The 18,147-nt window shown below is 42.2% G+C and overlaps 1 protein-coding gene across 5 annotated transcripts in view; it reads left to right on the forward strand.

The window, feature by feature from the left end:
- The first annotated feature begins 4,931 nt into the window (after nucleotides 1–4,931).
- SYK (spleen associated tyrosine kinase) overlaps nucleotides 4,932–18,147 on the forward strand; it is a 92,659-nt gene continuing 79,443 nt past the window's right edge. For 2 of the 5 annotated variants that reach the window (XM_059927000.1, XM_059927004.1), the window contains exon 1: nucleotides 4,932–5,151. The gene's annotated coding sequence lies outside the window, so the exon portion shown is untranslated. Of the gene's footprint in view, nucleotides 5,152–5,202; nucleotides 5,310–14,143; nucleotides 14,225–18,147 lie in introns of those variants that run through there. The other 3 variants (XM_059927001.1, XM_059927002.1, XM_059927003.1) reach the window with 3 other exon arrangements.

An 18,147-nucleotide genomic window follows, 5' to 3' on the forward strand; every position in this document is an offset into this window, starting at 1 on the left:
TTCTGTCTGAATTTAAAAAAAAAAAAAATTCCACAAGGACTCAGAGGCAAAGAATATACAAATCAATTTTCACTGCAAAGTAAAGGAGCTGTTACAGTGGAGGATTACTGGACTGAATGTCAATATTATGACGTAGTATGAGTGTGTTTTATGTTTCGTAATTGCAATCATTGTTGCTTTTGTTGTGGTCATCCATGTACAATGCTTGGTGTCAGTCGATTTATCTCTTGTAAAAATAAAATACAGTGTGTGTGTGTGAAAAAAAAAAAAAAAAAAAAAAAAGAACAAAGCTCGATGACTCAAACTTCCCAATTTCCAAGTTTACTACAAAACTACAGTAATTAAGATTCTGTAGTTCTGGTGTAAGGACAGATACATAGATCAATGAGATGGAATGGAGAGTCCAGAAATAAACCTTTATGTTGATCTTCAACAGGGTGTTGAGATAATTGTGGACAGAATAGTTGTTTCAACACCTACTGTTGGGAAAACTGGATATGTGCCTGAAAAAAAGCTGAAACTGGACCTTTGCCCCAAACTATATATAAAAATTAACTCAAAATGGATCTGAGACATAAAGGTATGAGTTACAACTATAAAAATATGAGTGAAAAACATAGGAGTAAATCTTCAAGATCTTGGGTTAGACAATGGCTTCTTATATATAATACAAAACTACAAGCAAAAAAAAGAAAAACTGGGAAAATTGAACTTCATCAAAATTAAAGACTTTTGTTTGGTATATGATACCATCAAAAAAAGGAAAAGACAACCCTCAAAGTGGGATAAAATATTTGCAAATCTTATATGAAATAAGGGACTTGTATCCAAAATACGTAAAGAACTCTTAGAACTCAATAATAAAAATGAGTCAACTGAAAAGTGGGCAAAGGATCTGAATAAACATTTCTCCAAAGAAGATATACAAATGGCTATAAAGCACATCAAAAGATTCTTAGCACTATGACATAAAGGAATGCAAATCAAAGTCACAGTAAGATACCACTTCACATGCACTAAGGTGGCTATAATCAAAATGACAATAACATGAGCTGATAAGGATGGAGAGAAATTGGAACCCTCCCACATTGCTGGTGGAAATCTAAAAATGGTAAAGCCACTTTGTTGGGTTTTTTTTAATTGAAGTATAATTGATTTACAATGTTGTATTGGTTTCTGGTGTATAGCAAAGTGATTCAGTTATACATATATATATTGATTTTCATATTCTGTTCCATTATGATTTAGTACAGGATATTGAATATAGTTCCCTGTGCTATACAGTAGGACCTTGTTGTTTATTTATTTTATATATAGTAGCTTGTATCTGCTAATCCCATACTCCTACTTTGTCCCTCCCCCACCCCCTTTCCCTTTTGGTAACCATAAGTTTGCTTTCTATGTCCGTGAGTCTGTTTCTGTTTCATAAGTAAGTTCACTTGTGTCATATTTTAGATTCCACCTATAAGTGATATCCTGTAGTATTTGTCTTTTTCTGTCTGACTTACTTTACTTAGTATGATAATCTCTAGGTCCATCCATGTTGCTGCAAATGACATTATTTCCTTCTTTTTTATGGCTGAGCAGTATCCCATTGTGTATATATACCACATCTTCTTTATCCATTCATCTGTTGATGTACATTTAGGTTGCCACCATGTCTTGACTATTGTGAATAGTGCTGCCATGAACATTGGGGTGCATGTATCTTTTCAAATTATAGTTTTCTCTAGGTATATGCTCAGGAGTGGAATTGCTGGATCATATGGCAACTCTATTTTTAGTTTTTAAGGAACCTCCATACTGTTTTCCATAGTGGGTGTACCAATTTACATTCCCACCAACAGTGTAGGAGGGTTCCCTTTTTTTCTGCCCCCTCTCTAGCATTTGTTATTTCTAGACTTTTTGATAATAGCCATTCTGACCAGTGTGAGGTGGTACCTCATTGTAGTATTGATTTGCATTTCTCTAATAATTAGTGATGCTGAACATCTTTTCATGTGCCTATTGGCCATCTTTATGTGGTAAAGCCACTTTGGGAAACAGTCTGGTAGTTCTTCAAAGTGTTAAACATAGAGTTACCATATAACCGAGCAATTCCACTCCTAGCTTTATATCCAAGAAAAAAATAAAACATATATCCACACGAAAACTTGTATACAGATGTTCATGGCAGGATTATTCATAAGAGCCAAAGAATATCTACTATCTAGAAAAAAATAAAGAACCATTCCTCCTCTTTCACCCACACCTCCCTTCTACCCCTCCCCAGTAAAAAAAGGAAGGGGGAGAAATAAAAATGTAAGTTACCAATAGTAACCAAACAAGAAAAGGAGAAGCGCTTAACTGGATGAGTTTAGAAAAGTGCTGGCTCATCTACAAAACAGAAGTTTGAGAGTATCACAATGAGGTCATGTCCCCACCTCCCAAAAACTACATCTTGTGAGTCTACAAAATCCTGACAATTCTCTCTCAAATCTTGAGAGAAGAAAAAGGTGTAATTACAATCTAAACCATCAATCAAATGTGAAGGTAGAAACTTTTGGGATAGGGAAGGTCTTTAAAATATCTACTTCCGCTTCCCTTATCTGGGATTCACATCCCAGTTAGTGGTCAGCTAGAATTCTAACCACATTGGAGGTCACCGCTACATGGCTTCTCTTATCAGTGGCAACATAGCCACCCCAGGTATTGATAATTAACATAGGGATGTTAAATATGGACTCTCATTGGGGGTATTAGGGCCATTAGAAATATATGATTGCCTAAAGTATTTTAAAGACACGCTTCACCTTGTGGAGTCATATGAACTGTAACGTATCTACTTGTTAATACTTTTTAAAAAAATAAATATCTGTGTACAGGAAAAAAAATACCTACTTCTGCTTCTCAGGAAACTCCTGAAGATTGTGTTCCACCAAAATGATGGAGTGAACTAAGGGAGAGAAAGCATGGAATACAAAAAACACGGACTCAAAGATTAAAAGAAATGTGAATGGAAGCACAGAGCAGAGCACAGAGCATAAGAAGTGAATCCTTGAGAAACAGTAACCACCAGTTGACCAAAATTGTGCCCAAATTTCCAGCCCAGATTCATATCACCTAGGTGGTCCCAAAACACATAAGCTGAGAATTTACCTTAAATTGTCCAAACACCAGTTGCACCCTAGGCTTCTGACAGAAGCAAAGGCAAATTCTCTCTGAAAGAAAGTACCTTCTCCCTAGTCCTCAATTAATCTCCACAAATAATTTTTCAAGGACAATGAGTGGCTCACATCCAACGTAACCAAATACACAAGGAAGCCAGGCACCATGAGCAAGAACCAATGGTAACACTCAGACAACATAAGTATACATTAAAGACTTCATAAGGTGAAATTAACACAGCAAAACCACATATAAAAATATATTTACTATTTTCAAAGAAATATAAAAATAAAGGACCTCCAGGTAACAGGAGACTTTAAAAAGTAAAGGTGTCAGGAGTCCCTGAGACCCTCTGGGTGCAGGGCTTTGTTAGGAAGGCTTCCAGGACTCGGCATATAATCACAGCTAAGATTTATTTCAATGAAAGATAAAAAGCAAAGTCAGCAAAAGGAAATGGCACATGGGGTGACGGAAGAAAAGTTGGGAGAAATGTGTTGACTTTTAGGAGTATTCTTTTTCTAGGCATTTGTGTGATGATTTTAACATTTAAAAAAATCATTAAAAGCATACTACTTAACTTTCAAGATGACTCAAAGGTGGGAAGGACTGCAGCAATGCTAAAGGGTGGCTTAGAGATGGATCCAAAACTTCATCTCTTCTCCCACTAGCATTCCCTAAGGAAACATTGTAATCTTAGTAAAAGCAAGACAGATCACCCTCCTGCCCATTTCCAACAATATTGCCAGGGGATCTGCAGCCTCTGTTTAGACAACAATGGATATTTCGTTGGTTATCTGCAGTAAAATTAAGTCCAGTGGTTAACAAATATAACCATAATAAAAATCTTTCACTTGGAATAAAAATTTAGTGGGAAAAATAAATGGAAGAGAATGTCCCAGTGGAAAATGCTGAGGGGCTCCAACCGAGTGTAAACGCTTCCTATCACCTTATTTTTCTCCATGGCAATTATAATCTAACACACTATATATTTTATTTTATGGATTGTATTTCGGTTCAGGTACAGCTTTTTAAAACAGGCACTGTTAGCCACTGTTACCAAGAATGTGAGGGGCTTGAAACTGTTTTATGGGAAAATTTCAAAGAGGGTTAACAGAAAAAAGGGGGGAGGGGAACAACTTAGGTGTTTTAAAACTATTTTAAAGACTACGGAGAAGGATGAAACTTTAATTAGGATGAAATAGAACCGTTCGTGGGTAAGAAGGAAGCAAGTTTAACTCACTGTCAAGAACCTTGCAATAATTAAAGCCCTCAGAAAACTGCCTTGTTGGACAGGCTGGTCTCACCCAAAGGTGCCCTATAAAATCTGATGTTCACCTAAGGCAGAAGCCACCTGGCGGGATGACAGGGGCCTTCTGATCACCAGTCAGCAGAAGCGTCTTGGGTTGGTGACTGGGAATACCCGCACAGTGAACAAGATTCTCTTCCCAAGCAATGGCACCGCAAATGAGCGTGCCCCTGAGTGCCTGTCGGTCCTTGGAAGGATCAGGCAGCACGCAGGCCAGGTGGCAAGAGGCTCCTGTTGTTGGCCGCGCGCCCTGTTTTGGTATGAAGCCCCCTTGTCCGGGCCGTCTGCGCCCGGGAATTGGCAAGGAGCGCCCACCCGGCTCCTCTTTCTTGTCCCCTCCGGCCTCCCGCCTCGCAGGCCAACCCCGCGGGCTGGGTTCCCGCGCGCTCCGGCCGCCGCTGCCCTGCCCTGGGCGCTGGGGGCGCATGCGGCACACTGGGCGCTCGCGGCGCACGGCGGCGGGGCGGTCCCGGGGCGGTGGAGCGCGGCGGCCGGGAGGAAGTGCGGGGCCTGTCCGGGAGCGTTAAGGAAGTTGCCCAAAATGAGGAAGCGTCGTGCACTGGGCGACTGAGGCGACTCCGGCGGCGGGAGCAGCGAGGAGGAGGGGGCTGCTCGGCGCTGCGCCCAGAGCTGCCGCCTGGATCGCGCCAGTCCGGTCCCCGGAGACCCGCACCCCGCCCTAGCCTCACCTGACCCAGGTAGGTGTGGCCGCGCGCTCTCTCCGCTGGGGCCGTCGGGACGCTCCTTTAGGCTTGGGAAGGCGGCGTGGAAGGGGAGAAGGCGCCGAGAGAGTGGAGGATGCAGCCCTTCCTCCTTGGCCGGCACAAGGTCTGTGCGCCTATGCAAACCCAGACGGGTACGCTCAGGGCCTTCCTGCTTTGAAAATCGGAGGGAACATTTGATAAAATTTTCGATTGAAAACTAGTCAGTTGTGCCAGCTTTTCTCCTAAAACTAGCTAGTGCCTCTTGGGCTCCAGCTTTTGTACGGGGAGCCGGGCCCGTGGGTGGGGGCCTGTGCCGAGACGGCAATACTTCAGGTGCTGCCGCGAGCGCAGGAAGTGCGGAAGCGGCTGGGTCCTGGGAGACTTAGCTGGAGTCCGCAGGCACAAGAAACTCCGTGTCGGGTCTCGGAAAGGACACATTTTCGTTTGGCCATTTACAGAATCCACTGGAAAATTCCACTGTATTTATCGAAGTGACTCAGTGTAGGGATGTTCATATGCCTGCAAAGGTTTTATTCATACTTTTACTACAGAAAGAAAGAGCAGTTGCATAAAAACATGAAACTTTCTGAACCACTACGAAAATGTAGTATGATTGCCTTTTTTGTTTTTCACATTTTAATGGTAAAATAACTTCATCAGCCAGTAAATGACTTGGAAGAGCAGGGAAGTTTTGTGTAGTAAAATGTGAATTTAAGTTAAAGATATTTTTGGCCGTATGGCTTCAAAACCTTAAACCCACCTAAATAACGATACAAAGGCGATTTTTTTTTTTTTTTTTTTTTTTTTTGGTTTGAATATCAAGAACTAGCAAGACAATCACTGGAGAAGTTAGAGTTTCAATCTTTTGGCTGTTCGAGGTGCAGTTGCTTGGGAAAGAGAATCTCATTCACGGTGCAGAGTCTCCCCAGTCATTAAGCCAAGACGTTCCCGACTGGTGATCAAAAGGCCCATGCCATCCTGCCAGGTGGCCTTTGGAAACAGGATTGCAGGTTATTTTAATGAGTTTGCCTGACTTGCCAAAGATTCCCTTTTAACCCAAGTAAAACTGTTGACTGGAGTTGTTCATTTTCTTAAACCCTGGAGGCATTTCAGTGTGTAATTAAAAGACTTGGAGATGTAGTTAAAAGACTTGGAGATACAAATTGTCACATCTGAATCTTCACGTTAAAAAAGAAAAATCATGGAATGATGGAGAATTCCTGAAAGAAATGGAATAGATTCTAGTATTTGTTTTGTTTTAGTAAGAACAAATTCATCGCTATTACACAGGTGGCATTTTACTTAAATGCAATTTAATTCACTGATGTGCATACCACGCCTCCCTCTCCCTGCAAAAAAAAAAAAAAAAAAGGCCAAACAGTACATGGATATGTTTGTCTTTGAGGTAAAAGGTTTAAATACTTGTAAAGTATTAGCTATTTTAAGTGAGAAATCTTGTCTACTAAAAATATTTTATCAAATTATTTTGTTCTGTCTACATCGAACTTTTGATCTGTTTAGGGAAATTTTGCAGTAAAATAGAAACATTTATATTCTTTGTATTTGGAGTGCTTCAATATGTAGGATTTTATAAATCATCTTAATAACCAGAATGTTTTTAATGTTTTAAGCCAAGGATAAAAGTGAGGTGTATATTTTAGCTCTTTACCTTTCCTGAGGGATGAAATTGTCAGAAAGATCGTTTTATCGCTAGAGTTGCATTTCAGAAATAACTTACCTTAGCCTTCTTTAGGTTCATATTTAGTATTCTAAGTGCAGGTCTGATTTCTCTGTTATTAAACCAAAGACTTCTTAGTAGGGCATCACTTAGCACATAGCATATCCGTAAATCATTATCCAAAACCCTTGTGCCAAGATATGTTTTGGAATTCAGGATTTTTGAGAATTTAGAATTCAAATTTAGAATCTGAATTTCAGCCTTGAGAAAGACATTTCTCAGAATTTAGAAAGGTCTGCATACATACTGATGCCATATGTTACACACCACTCCAACACAGCCTGGGCAGCGTCCTATAATCCCACACGTTAATATTTCTGCACAAACAGTGTGAAAAGTCTCACTAAGTGGAATAAAGAGAGGCTACAAATAGCTGTGTGTCAATGTCACTAAATGAGGTTCCCTATAAAACTCACCAAAAAACCTTGTTTTTCAGCAGTTTTTGGAGTTAGGGCTATGGGACTGATTCTGTATTAGATTCTGTCAAGCTACTGTTTGCTTCTGAAAGCAAATTACATTTCTACTGCCCAACAACTCACACTTTCCAGTAATTAGATGGGTAATTCCCGCCTTTCCAGGAAGCCTGAAATAGCAAGAGTTCCCTGAATTTTCAGTGATAACAATCAAAATACAGATCCTCCAAGTGAGAATAGGATGTTTCATCCTTACTGAGAGACTTTCCAACAGCAAAGTTTCTGACAGTCTGATTCTAGAGAAAGAAGGCAGTAGTTACTTAAAGAAGGGCTATTACCACCCTTCACAGCTACAGCATGGCCTTGGAAGAAATACTGTTTCCTGTTCACTTTGCAGCTCGTTCTATCTCTGTCTGTTATCTGTACCTAAGGAATGGCCGGGTACTTTGTACAATCTGAGCTAATTTTTGCTTTCTCAGCTTTTCACCAAATAGATTTTTTTTCCAACGATCCCCTAACTCACCACCACCCTGCCCCCCAACACTTTCTTCCACTTCTGGATTGATTTAGCTGCAAATGAGTGGAGAGAAAATTAGGAACTTAGGCCTTTGGGTAAGAATTTTTAAAAAATGTCTGCACACTGAACATTGATTTCCTTTTACAGCTATTGAAATCAAAAGGCAGAGTCTTAAAGAGAGATTGGAATTAAATTACCTGAGTTAATTATATCTTACCATCTTACTCTTCTACCTTGGAATTGAACAAGTTGGGTTTTCTTTTTCTTCCACTCAGAAAAAGAGAGTTTTTTTAAACTGAGGAATTGTAGGAAGATTAAAAAAACTAGGCTGATTGGATTTTAAAGGAAAAGTTTATTCATTCATTTTGACTTTATATTAGCAGGAACATTTTCTACTAGCTTATAATTTTGTCTGGCAAAACGTTAGCCTGCGTCGGTTTGAATTTTTTTTTGCCTTTAATAGTTATGTAAGTTTTGCCCTATGAATCCTGAAAGGTGGTTGCATTGGAATCTTAAGTATAGTCAAATTTAGCCACTGCCAAAAATACCAGTAGAAGGAAGAATATTTAGTTTCTATTACAGTAGGTTTAACAAATCAAAAATGACTCTCTCTTGATTCTTTTATTTCTGGGAAACTGTGTATTTGTTTTGGTGGCTGCCAGAGGCTGATGATGGGAAGAGGAAGGTGAGGATGATTTAGAATATTGTTAACACCTCAATTACTAAGGGGGATGTACTGAAAGCTTTTATGATGGGAAGAGGAAGGTGAGGATGATTTAGAATATTGTTAACACCTCAATTACTAAGGGGGATGTACTGAAAGCTTTTATGATGGACAGTATCTGGTAAGAGCATCCTCTGTCCTGGGGGTACCTGGCTCTGACCCTGGAGTCCTGGCTCCTGAAACTGGAGAAGGCAGTACCCCTCAGTGCTGTGCTGGAGCCCTGGAGGGGAGTACAGATGTGGGAGGACACTGCGCTTCCAGATTGGCATGCTAAGTGTCACATCTTTGATCTGAGCAGAGGCTGGGCAGGCAGCAGGATTGACAGGAGAGTGTAGGGCTGATGTCAGAGTCAGTGAGGCTCAGGCCTGGATACAGTCAATGCGGGGGAGTGTGGAAGGAAGGAAGAGGGCCAAGGGCCAAGTGTTAGGAAAAGTCACAATTTAAATATTGGTTTGTTTAGTTATACTCAGAATGGCTACAAAGAGCATTTGAATGTCCAACAATTAACCTCCTACGTTCCCACTCCATCTCTTTGTCTTAATTGCTAAATCTTCATGCTGTCTTGGTCAGTCCAACAAGTTATTAAATCTATCCGTTTCCGTTCAGTTGTCATGGAAATCTTTTGGTTCGACCAGAGTTAATCTTCCTTTTTATTTAATTTCAATTTATAACAATACCTTCCAATGCTCTAGTACTGCTCCCCAAAAGCAATCTTTTAATCTTTTTAGCTATTTCTTCTAGAATTTTCCTTCTTATTTCCTGATGTTATGTTCACTTGCTTTTTTTTTTTTTTTTTTTAATGTATCAGTTTTAGACAATGTCTCCTGACTTCCTACTCTGAGAAATAAGTGCATGGCAGTCCTAGACTCTTATTACCCAGAATAATCTTTCTATAATTTAGGATTAAGATGTTATTTGGTGTTTGTTTACCTTGTTGAGGTTATATTTACTGCTAGAGCACAGTATATAATATAGTTCCATTTTCTTTCATTTACTCCATGTTGTTTTTCCTGGTGTAAACTCTTGTTTCATTTTTGTGTTTTCTCAGTTGGTCCTGTGCCTGTTACAATTCTCTCCCCAACTCTCTGACACAAAGCTAAACACCCCCCCACTTGACTCAGTTTCCCACTGAGTCAAATATACCAAGCAACCTATCAGTTCCATTTCTCTCTTTTTCTGGAACCCTCTGCCTCCTTATGCCAGTCTGATGGTTTCTTTTCAGTCTTGCTACACACCTATTAATAACTGAAGCATATTTTGGGGAGTTGGTTAGCCAAATATATTTCCTGCAAGTTGCTGCCCTGTATACTTTTTGGAGTCTTAACATAACTCTTATCAACATTCATGTAGCTTTCAAATCCATTGTAAATCCATTGTCATAATTGTTGAAAACATTTTCCCCAAACTTTTGATTTCTATGGTTATTTGCTTATTTATATAACTTATTACTTTTTGTAGCTTTTGGAACTTTTATAATTTCTCCCGTCAGGACATATTCTGAATCATGCTTCGTGAAAGATTACTTTTAGCTCCAATTTAACGGTTAGCAGCTACGTTTTAAATCAGTCTCAGTGTCACCTCTGTATTTGCTCTGACCCTGATGGTTTATTATCTGATTGATGGGAATATGTATTTTCCTGGGACTGGGGAATCCACAGGGCTTTAATCAGATGGCCAGCCTCGATTCCCTGGATTCTGAAGTGGGTGCTGTGCAATTTTAAATGGTATTCCCGAGGAAGCTTTCCTTGTTCAAGTGAGTGAAATGAGAGACAGAATAAAGTTGAGTAAGCAGGGTAACTGGCATGGGCTTGTTCAGAGCCATTGTGCAGGTGTTGTGCATGGTCAGGACATATGTCACTGAACTCTTACACCCCTGTGGTCATAGGATGCATTGGTTCTTGGAGCACTGTGGGGATCAGGACTTCCGAAGTCCACTTTGGGAAACACTGGGTAACTTGCTGCCCCTTCACAAGGTCCTCAGGCTTTGCTTAGGTGGAGGCAGAATGCCTCTTAAATACTCAGAGTATTTTTTTTTAATTAATTAATTTATATTTTGGCTGTGTTGGGTCTTCGTTGCTGCGTGCGGGCTTTCTCTAGTTGCAGCGAGGGGGGGCTACCCTTTGTTGCGTGTGCGGGCTTCTCATTGCGGTGGCTTCTCTTGTTACGGAGCATGGGTTCCAGGTGCGTGGGCCTCGGTAGTTGTGGCACGTGGGCTCAGTAGTTGTGGCTCGCGGGCTTAGTTGCTCCGCGGCATGTGGGATCTTCCTGGACCAGGGCTCGAACGCGTGGTCCCTGCCTTGGCAGGTGGATTCTTAACCACTGTGCCACCAGGGAAGTCCCAAAATGCTAAGAGTATTTGAATCACTTGATTGCCCTAATGCTTCAAAGTCACAGTCACTGAATATTTTTATCAACAGTGGTTGAGAGTAGGGGGGTGAGGTCCCACTGGGTTCAAATCCCACTGTGTTTTCAAGCTACTGTTTTTAGTTTTTGTAGATGGAAGCATTACAGGGGATTTCACTGTGATGTACGGTGGAGATCACGCGTGCAGTGCCCATACCTGGCCTGTGGTTAGAACTGGCATAACTGTCACAGTCTCTCCCAGGTGGGTGGCTCTGGGAGTCTGCCCCTGTAGTCTTGGCTGGAGGCTAATAAGAGCAGTCCCAAATCGGTCACAGATGAGTAAGTACTGTCTCTGAAGTTAGTTTCTCTGACCTCCAAAATGGGAGAACTTTCTATCATTTTCTTTTTGAAAAGTGTTAAATTGCATAACTGATGTCTAAGTACATATCCATTGGTGAAGAATTCAGATATAACAGGCGACATTGAAACCCTCCTTAACCACCACCCTCAGCCCCAGCCCATCCCCACTGAGGGAGGGCAACTTGGTGCATATTCTTCTAATCTTTCATCCTGTGCATTCATGCATGTGTATATATGTGTGTATTTTTAGAAGATGTAGTGTTGGTGGTGCGTGTGTGTGCCTTCTTAATACCAATATCATCCTGCAACTTTCTTTTTTGAATCAACAGGGTTGGGGGAGCCCTTCCTATCAGTGATCATCGTGTTTTATTCCAGGGTGAAAAATATGATTGTTTATTAATAGACATTTAGGATTTTTTTCTAATTTTTGATACTGTAAACAAAGCTGCAGGGAATGCACTTTTTCTTTCATTCTTTCCCTCTGTTTTACCCTTTTCATTGCATTTCATGGAACTGACAGGTTAATCACTTTCTCAAGAAAGATCTTCAGCCCTGTCCATCCTGTTATTCAGGCCATCTATTGAGTCATTTATATTTTAGCAAGCAGGTGGGCAAGCAAACACAGAAGGTAGTTAATTGTTTATTTTTTAAGTGATACATTAGGCTCTTGCCTAATATTTGTTTTTATTACTGGTTCCAGCGTAGATGTTCTCTTCTTGCTCCATGACCTCTGTCTTCTTTGGCACCTACTCATCTGTTTGCCCATTGGGTGCCTTCCTTTGTGCAGTTAGCTTTTCTGATGTGCTTGGTACTTCTAGGATGTATGCTCGTCTTGTTTATGAGGTGCCCTAGGAGTTAGTCTTTTAATGCTGTGTGTGTTGCATGGCCCTCTTGTAACCTGTCCCCTATGAGATGTGAGGAAGGTGAGAGGTGAGCAGGGCAGGATGAGCCAGTAACCAGTGCGGGGGGGTGCAGGTGCTCTGTGTTCTTCATGGATGTGGCCATACCCTGCCTCTCCAAACGCACGTCTTTCCTACAGAGGGTCTCCTGTTGCTCTTAGGAGTGCCGGCAGCTGAGAAGTTGGAGAGGGCTTGGCTGCCTGCCTGCTTCTCTCTCTGCTTCTCCCTCACCCCATCCCACCCAGGCTTTGTCATTTCCAAGGCACCACACGCTTGGCTCTTCGCAGCCATCTCCAGCTGCCTACACTTAGGCTGTGGTTTTCCTCTTCAGTGTGAGCCCATCTTGCTTTGCTTCCTTCAACGATAGCAGTAGTTTCCAGCCCACTAGTAATATGCCTCCTTTGCTCCCCAGCGTGGTTATGGATTTATATTCTACATTATTGTTTTCAATGCTGTTTCTTTTCTTTCTCTGCATTTATAGCTGCTGCATTTACTTGAAGGGGAAGTCCACCACTTCCTTTTTTTCTTTCTTTTTTTTTTTTAGCAACACCAATCAGCTGATGGTCATAGCTGTGAAGGAAGTGGCAGGGAGGAGGAGGGAGAGGAGCTCTCTAGAGCAGGCATGAATGGCAGGCTTGGGGCTTCTTTGGTCTTCACTGTTGCCCTGGGAGCTGGGCCAGCCGTCCTGTAGCTTAGGCAGGAAGTATGTCCAAGGAGAGGGCTGCAGCGGTCGGGTCTGTACTGATTATTAGGAAATTGCTAGTCCCAAATCATAAGTTTCTTAGAACATGTTTAAGGACGCCAGAGATATTAGAGGGAGAAAGGATCTTGGAGAATGTCTAATTCAACCTGCTGGTAAGCAGTGAGGCCCAGAAAGGTAAAGTGACTTTCACTTATCCAGCCGCTAAGTGATCCTGCTGTGATTCAAAGCCGAAAACCCAGGTGTTTCTAATCCAGAACCAGAATTCCTATCCGCTACTCCAATGAGGAGCAAAAAGGGACCTGCCGTCATGCCTGGTGGTGAGAAGATTTCAAGTCCTATCAGTGGAGACAGGAGCCTGAGAAGGCAGCCGGAGGGCATAAGCCCAGTTTGACGTGTAGATTTCACTCTTTTACCAGGAGTTTTAGAAAACTTATTATTATCTTTATGGCTTTGTGTTGAGAAATTAAGCAAATTCAGTAGGAATTGGACCAAAAAATCCTGAATCAATGAGAGGTTAATATGAGAATGTCTGATGCTTTTTTTTTTTCCTCAACCAAGCTTATTTATTCACTATCCCACAGGTACACTGATTTTTTTTTAACATCTTTATTGGAGTATAATTGCTTTACAATGGTGTGTTAGTTTCTGCTTTATAACAAAGTGAATCAGTTATACGTATGTTCCCATATCTCTTCCCTCTTGCGTCTCCATCCCTCCCACCTTTTCTATCCCACCCCTCTAGGTGGTCACAAAGCACAGAGCTGATCTGTCTGATGCTTTTGCATACGTCTCCTTCCAACACAGATTGAGCTGACTTTCAAATTTACCACCCAAAGTGCACTAAAGTAATGTGAGAAGCTGGTTTAAAAGGACGCACCAAGCCTTTGTCTGCCCATCAGGCCTGCATCTCTGTGGCTGTCCCCACACAGGACAGAATTGCTACTCTCTGCACACATTACTGTCCCTAGAGTTGGGGAGGGGCATACATGGGGTCCTGAAGGTTGGAATGGAGAAGGAGATAAAGGAAAGTTTCAAAAGTAGTTCTATTCCATGGTGGAAACACTTGTGATGCAAGCGGGATTTCAGTGGTTCAGTGAAAGAAAGGCAGTGTGACAACTGCAAAGATAAGATGTCTTCTAGAATGAAGATAGAAAAGTCATGTATGATTTCCCCGAAGGAGCCAATATCTGCAAAGATGTGTGCATGATGTTCTTTCTAGATTATCCCTTCTAAGAAAACTCTGGGAACTGTCAGTATCCATTAATAGAGGAATGATGTATTCGTTTGCTAGGGTCGCTGGAACAAAGTACCACAGACATTTATCATGTCACAGTCCTGGAGCCTGGAAGTCTGAGATCAAGGTGGGCAAGGTTAGTTTCTCCTGAGGGCTCTCTCTTTGGCTTGTGGACATCATCTTCTTTCTGTATCTTCACATCTTCTTCCCTCTATTGCCTGTGTCTGTGTCCGAATTTACCCTTTTCATAAGGACATCAATCATAGGGGATTAAGGCCTACCCTAATGACCTCATTTTAACTTACTCACCCCTGTAAAGACCCTATTTCCAAGAAAAGTCCCATTCTGAGGTGCTGGGGGTCTGGACTTCAACATATGAATTTGGGAGGGGAAACAGTTCCTCCCACAGCAGGTGGTTAAGTGGAGCCTGGTCTCTCCTCCCAAGTGGCCTTGCTGTGCTGCCACTGAGAGCACGAGGGAGCTCTCCAGTATCATGATGGAGAGATTTCTAAGCCAGCTGAAGTGAGCTTCATGCACAGATAGTTATGGAACATGATATACGTGGACACCACACACAAAACTAAGCAAATTAAAATGCTCAAGAAACAATTGTCCTTCCTCCTTAGATTAGCATTTTTTTTAAGAAAAGAAACTTATGAGACCCAGAGGAAAAAAATGAAACATAAGAATGATGAGGAGAGACAAATTCTATAAGATCTTAAGGCAAAACCGCAATGGAAAGTGGGGCAACGGACCCAAATTCCACGTGGAAATTAGTGCAAAGCAAGGGTGGCCTTTCCCATCAGTCAGGAAAGGGAGCAGGGGTTATCAATTAATGGTCTTGGGAAAACCAGCTGATAATTTCGGAAAAATAAAGCTTTGCTCTGTATACCAAAATAAGTTCCGGATTTAACAAAGAATAAATATATAACAGTGAAATCATAAAAGTGCTAGAAGAAAACAGGTTTTAAAATAATTGTGGAGTGAAGGCCTTTATAAATATGGTAGGAAATATGGAGACATAATAGAAAACAGTTGATAAGTATGGTTTTCTAAAATTGTAAGCAAGTCCCTATACAAATGAAAAATATATATAAATAAGTGAGGGAAAAAACCTATAAGATATATTTATTTTCAAGGTCTGTGGTAGAGGACCAGTAGCCTTCATATGCAGTGAGTTCTTTCAAATCAATGAGAAAAATAAACACACTCCAATAGAAAGATCAGTCAAGGACGCAAACAGGCAACTCAAAATGTAAATGAACCGAAAGCACGCAAATATGCTTTGCCTCTGTGTAATCTTGCATTGATTTAAGGGTTTGCTGTGTGGTGAGGTGTGGGGAAAAGAGACACTCCCACAGGTCAGCACCAGCAGGGTGGTTGGGTAATGTCTTCCGAAATGTAAAACGCACATGTGTTTTGATTCAACAATTTCACTTTTAGGAACTTATTACACACATAAATTGACAAAAGTGGGAAAATATATGTGCATACAGTAATTCATTGCAACATTTTATTTTGTAATAGCAAAGAAAGAAGGAAGGAAGGAAAGGAGGGAGGGAGAGAGAGATGGGGGGGAGAGAGAGAGAGAAAGAAGAAAGAAAGAGAGAGAGAAAGAAAGAAAGAAGAAGAAAAGAAGGAAGAAAGAAAGAAAAGAAAAGAAAAGAAAGAAAGAAAGAACGAACGAAAGAAGGAAAGAAAGAAAAGGAAGGAAGGGAAATATGTATCATGCCTGGTTAAATAAACTATGGTATATCCATGCACTGGAATCATATGTGGCCTTTTTAAACATGTGGAATCTTGTAGACCAAAAAATAAAGATGTCCAAGTTATATTCAGTGAAACAGCAAAATGTAGTATATTGCTATATTTGTAAAAACACATACATGCACATAGCAATGTAGGCTCTATTGGAATGTTATTTACTACATATAGATGCAAGTCTGCCTATACCGATGTGTGTGTGTAAACATGCAGAGAGATCCAAAAGCAAAGGTACCAAACTGTCAGTAGCAGTTGTCTGCGGAGGGCAGTAAGGGAATTGGTTTTGAGAAAAAAAGTGAAATGTACATTTTTACTCTGCATACAGACGTTTGCAGTGATCGTGATAAAATGAGGTTTGCTTGGGGGTCTGGGGGCTAAGTAGGATGAGACCAGGAAAAGAACTAATTCAGAAACAAAGCACCAGTCATGGCTGTTGGGACCATTCTGTCTCCAAACAAGGCATTAGGCTTGGAGAGGTTGGGTCGTTTGCCTGGAGCTATACAGTCGAGGTTCTCAAGTGTGCCTGTGCACAGCCGTCACCCGAGCTTGTCTGGCCCACTGATGCCCGGGCTGCCTCCAAAGTTTCTGATGTGGTCTAATGTGTGACCTGCCTTTGGAAATTCATTATTAAGGCCTCCCCACCCCTCCCCCACCAAGTACAGCAGCCAAGGTTGAGAACCACTGGTTTAGAATGAGTTAATGGGATTGTATAGCACACAGGCACATCTTTCAAGCCTAACACAATTTCCACCAAATTTGAATGTATTGGTACACTCGGTATAGTGGCAGCTGTGTGTGCCTTTGACTGTAGAGACTTTGGGCATATTAGCTGGTGCATCCCCACTTTGTGTGTATGTGTGTGTGCGTGTGTGTGTGTGAGAGAGAGAGGAGAGAGGGAGAGAGATTGATTGAGAGAAGGAGAGTGATTGAGAGAGAGAGAACTCACATGTTTCTATGCTGCACACACTCCATTCCTTGGGAACTTGGATTCATAAAGTCTGGAGGCCTGTGGCAGTTACAGAGGCAGGCATTTGAGGGAGGATGTCAGAGTGTTCTCAGCACACTGCTGTGAGACTTGTGGGAGGTGAGCGCACGTTGAAACAATTCTCAGAGGAAGAACGTGCGCACTGGTCTGATAGAAAAACCACCGGTAACATTTTCTGCCCGAGATAATGTGAATGATTTCCATCTCTCAGATTAGTTCTTAGTGTGATTCCAAGTCCACTGTACTTATTTTCTGCCATCTGCCTGTTTCATGTGAGATGGTTCTTCTCTTGAGAAGGACGTGAATGAACAGTCTTGCTGTGGGTGGAGAGCCAGGGCCTGGGTTTCTTGGTGTCTGTGGCTTCTGGGCCTCGAAGCCTGCAGCAGATGGTGACAGAGGGGCCGCTCCCGCTATGGGCCATTTGGGGACAGTCTGTGGCGGGGCCTCCCGGTGCTGACCCTGTCCGTCCAAGCACACACGTGGGAGCACCGTGCAGCACTCACATGCGGAGCCCCTGGGGCTCACCAAGTGCACCCACATTTATATTTCGTAATAAAACTTCTAGGACCACGACTGTAACCCATAAATGTCCAGTTCTGAAAGCCCCTCTGGGGGGCAGTGTGGGTGGCGGAAGCAGACCAGGCACACACCTCTGATTCTGTTACTGACCAGGATCCTTGGCCTCCTTAAGCAAAAGAAATTGATCAGAGGCCAGACAAGAAATTCAGGCAAGGCTTTACTGGGGCCCCTGCAGCAGCAAGGGGGAGTGGGAACAAGTAACAGGTTCCCTTGCTTGCTCCCTGAGGTGGGGGGGGCGAGCTGGTTCCTTATATGGGGTGAGGGTAGGGGTAGGTCCGGGGCGTCGGGCCAGAGGGGTGGCTTAGGTGGTTTGCCCACCCCTTTGGCGGTGCTGAGTGCAGGGGCCATGCGCAGTACCCTGCTTTTGCTCCTGGTTCTTCAGAAGTGGCAGTTGGGGCTTTTTTGGTCGTTTTTGTATCTTCTTGTCCATAATTTGCCCCAACTGCTCATGCACACGGTTATTTTTAGTCTCTTATAGTTTCTTTGTATTTTGTTCCTGGAGGAGACGTTTGTCCAGGTGTGAACATTGCAGCAAAGGGTCCCAGGTCCCGGGTCCCAGCCTGTCTCAATTCATCATTCCTTGAAACTCCTTCAGCCCTGGCCACCACATCTCCAAAACGAGGCCAGAAAGACCTGCCCCTGGGTGGTTGTGGCACCCAGAGACCCACTGTGCAGAGTGCCCATCAGACTGGCTTGCAAAGAGGTGCCCTGCAGAGCAGTCGTATTTGGGT

The sequence above is a fragment of the Balaenoptera ricei genome, chromosome 6, assembly GCF_028023285.1.
Source record: "Balaenoptera ricei isolate mBalRic1 chromosome 6, mBalRic1.hap2, whole genome shotgun sequence".
In the NCBI taxonomy this organism is placed as follows: Eukaryota; Metazoa; Chordata; class Mammalia; order Artiodactyla; family Balaenopteridae; genus Balaenoptera; species Balaenoptera ricei.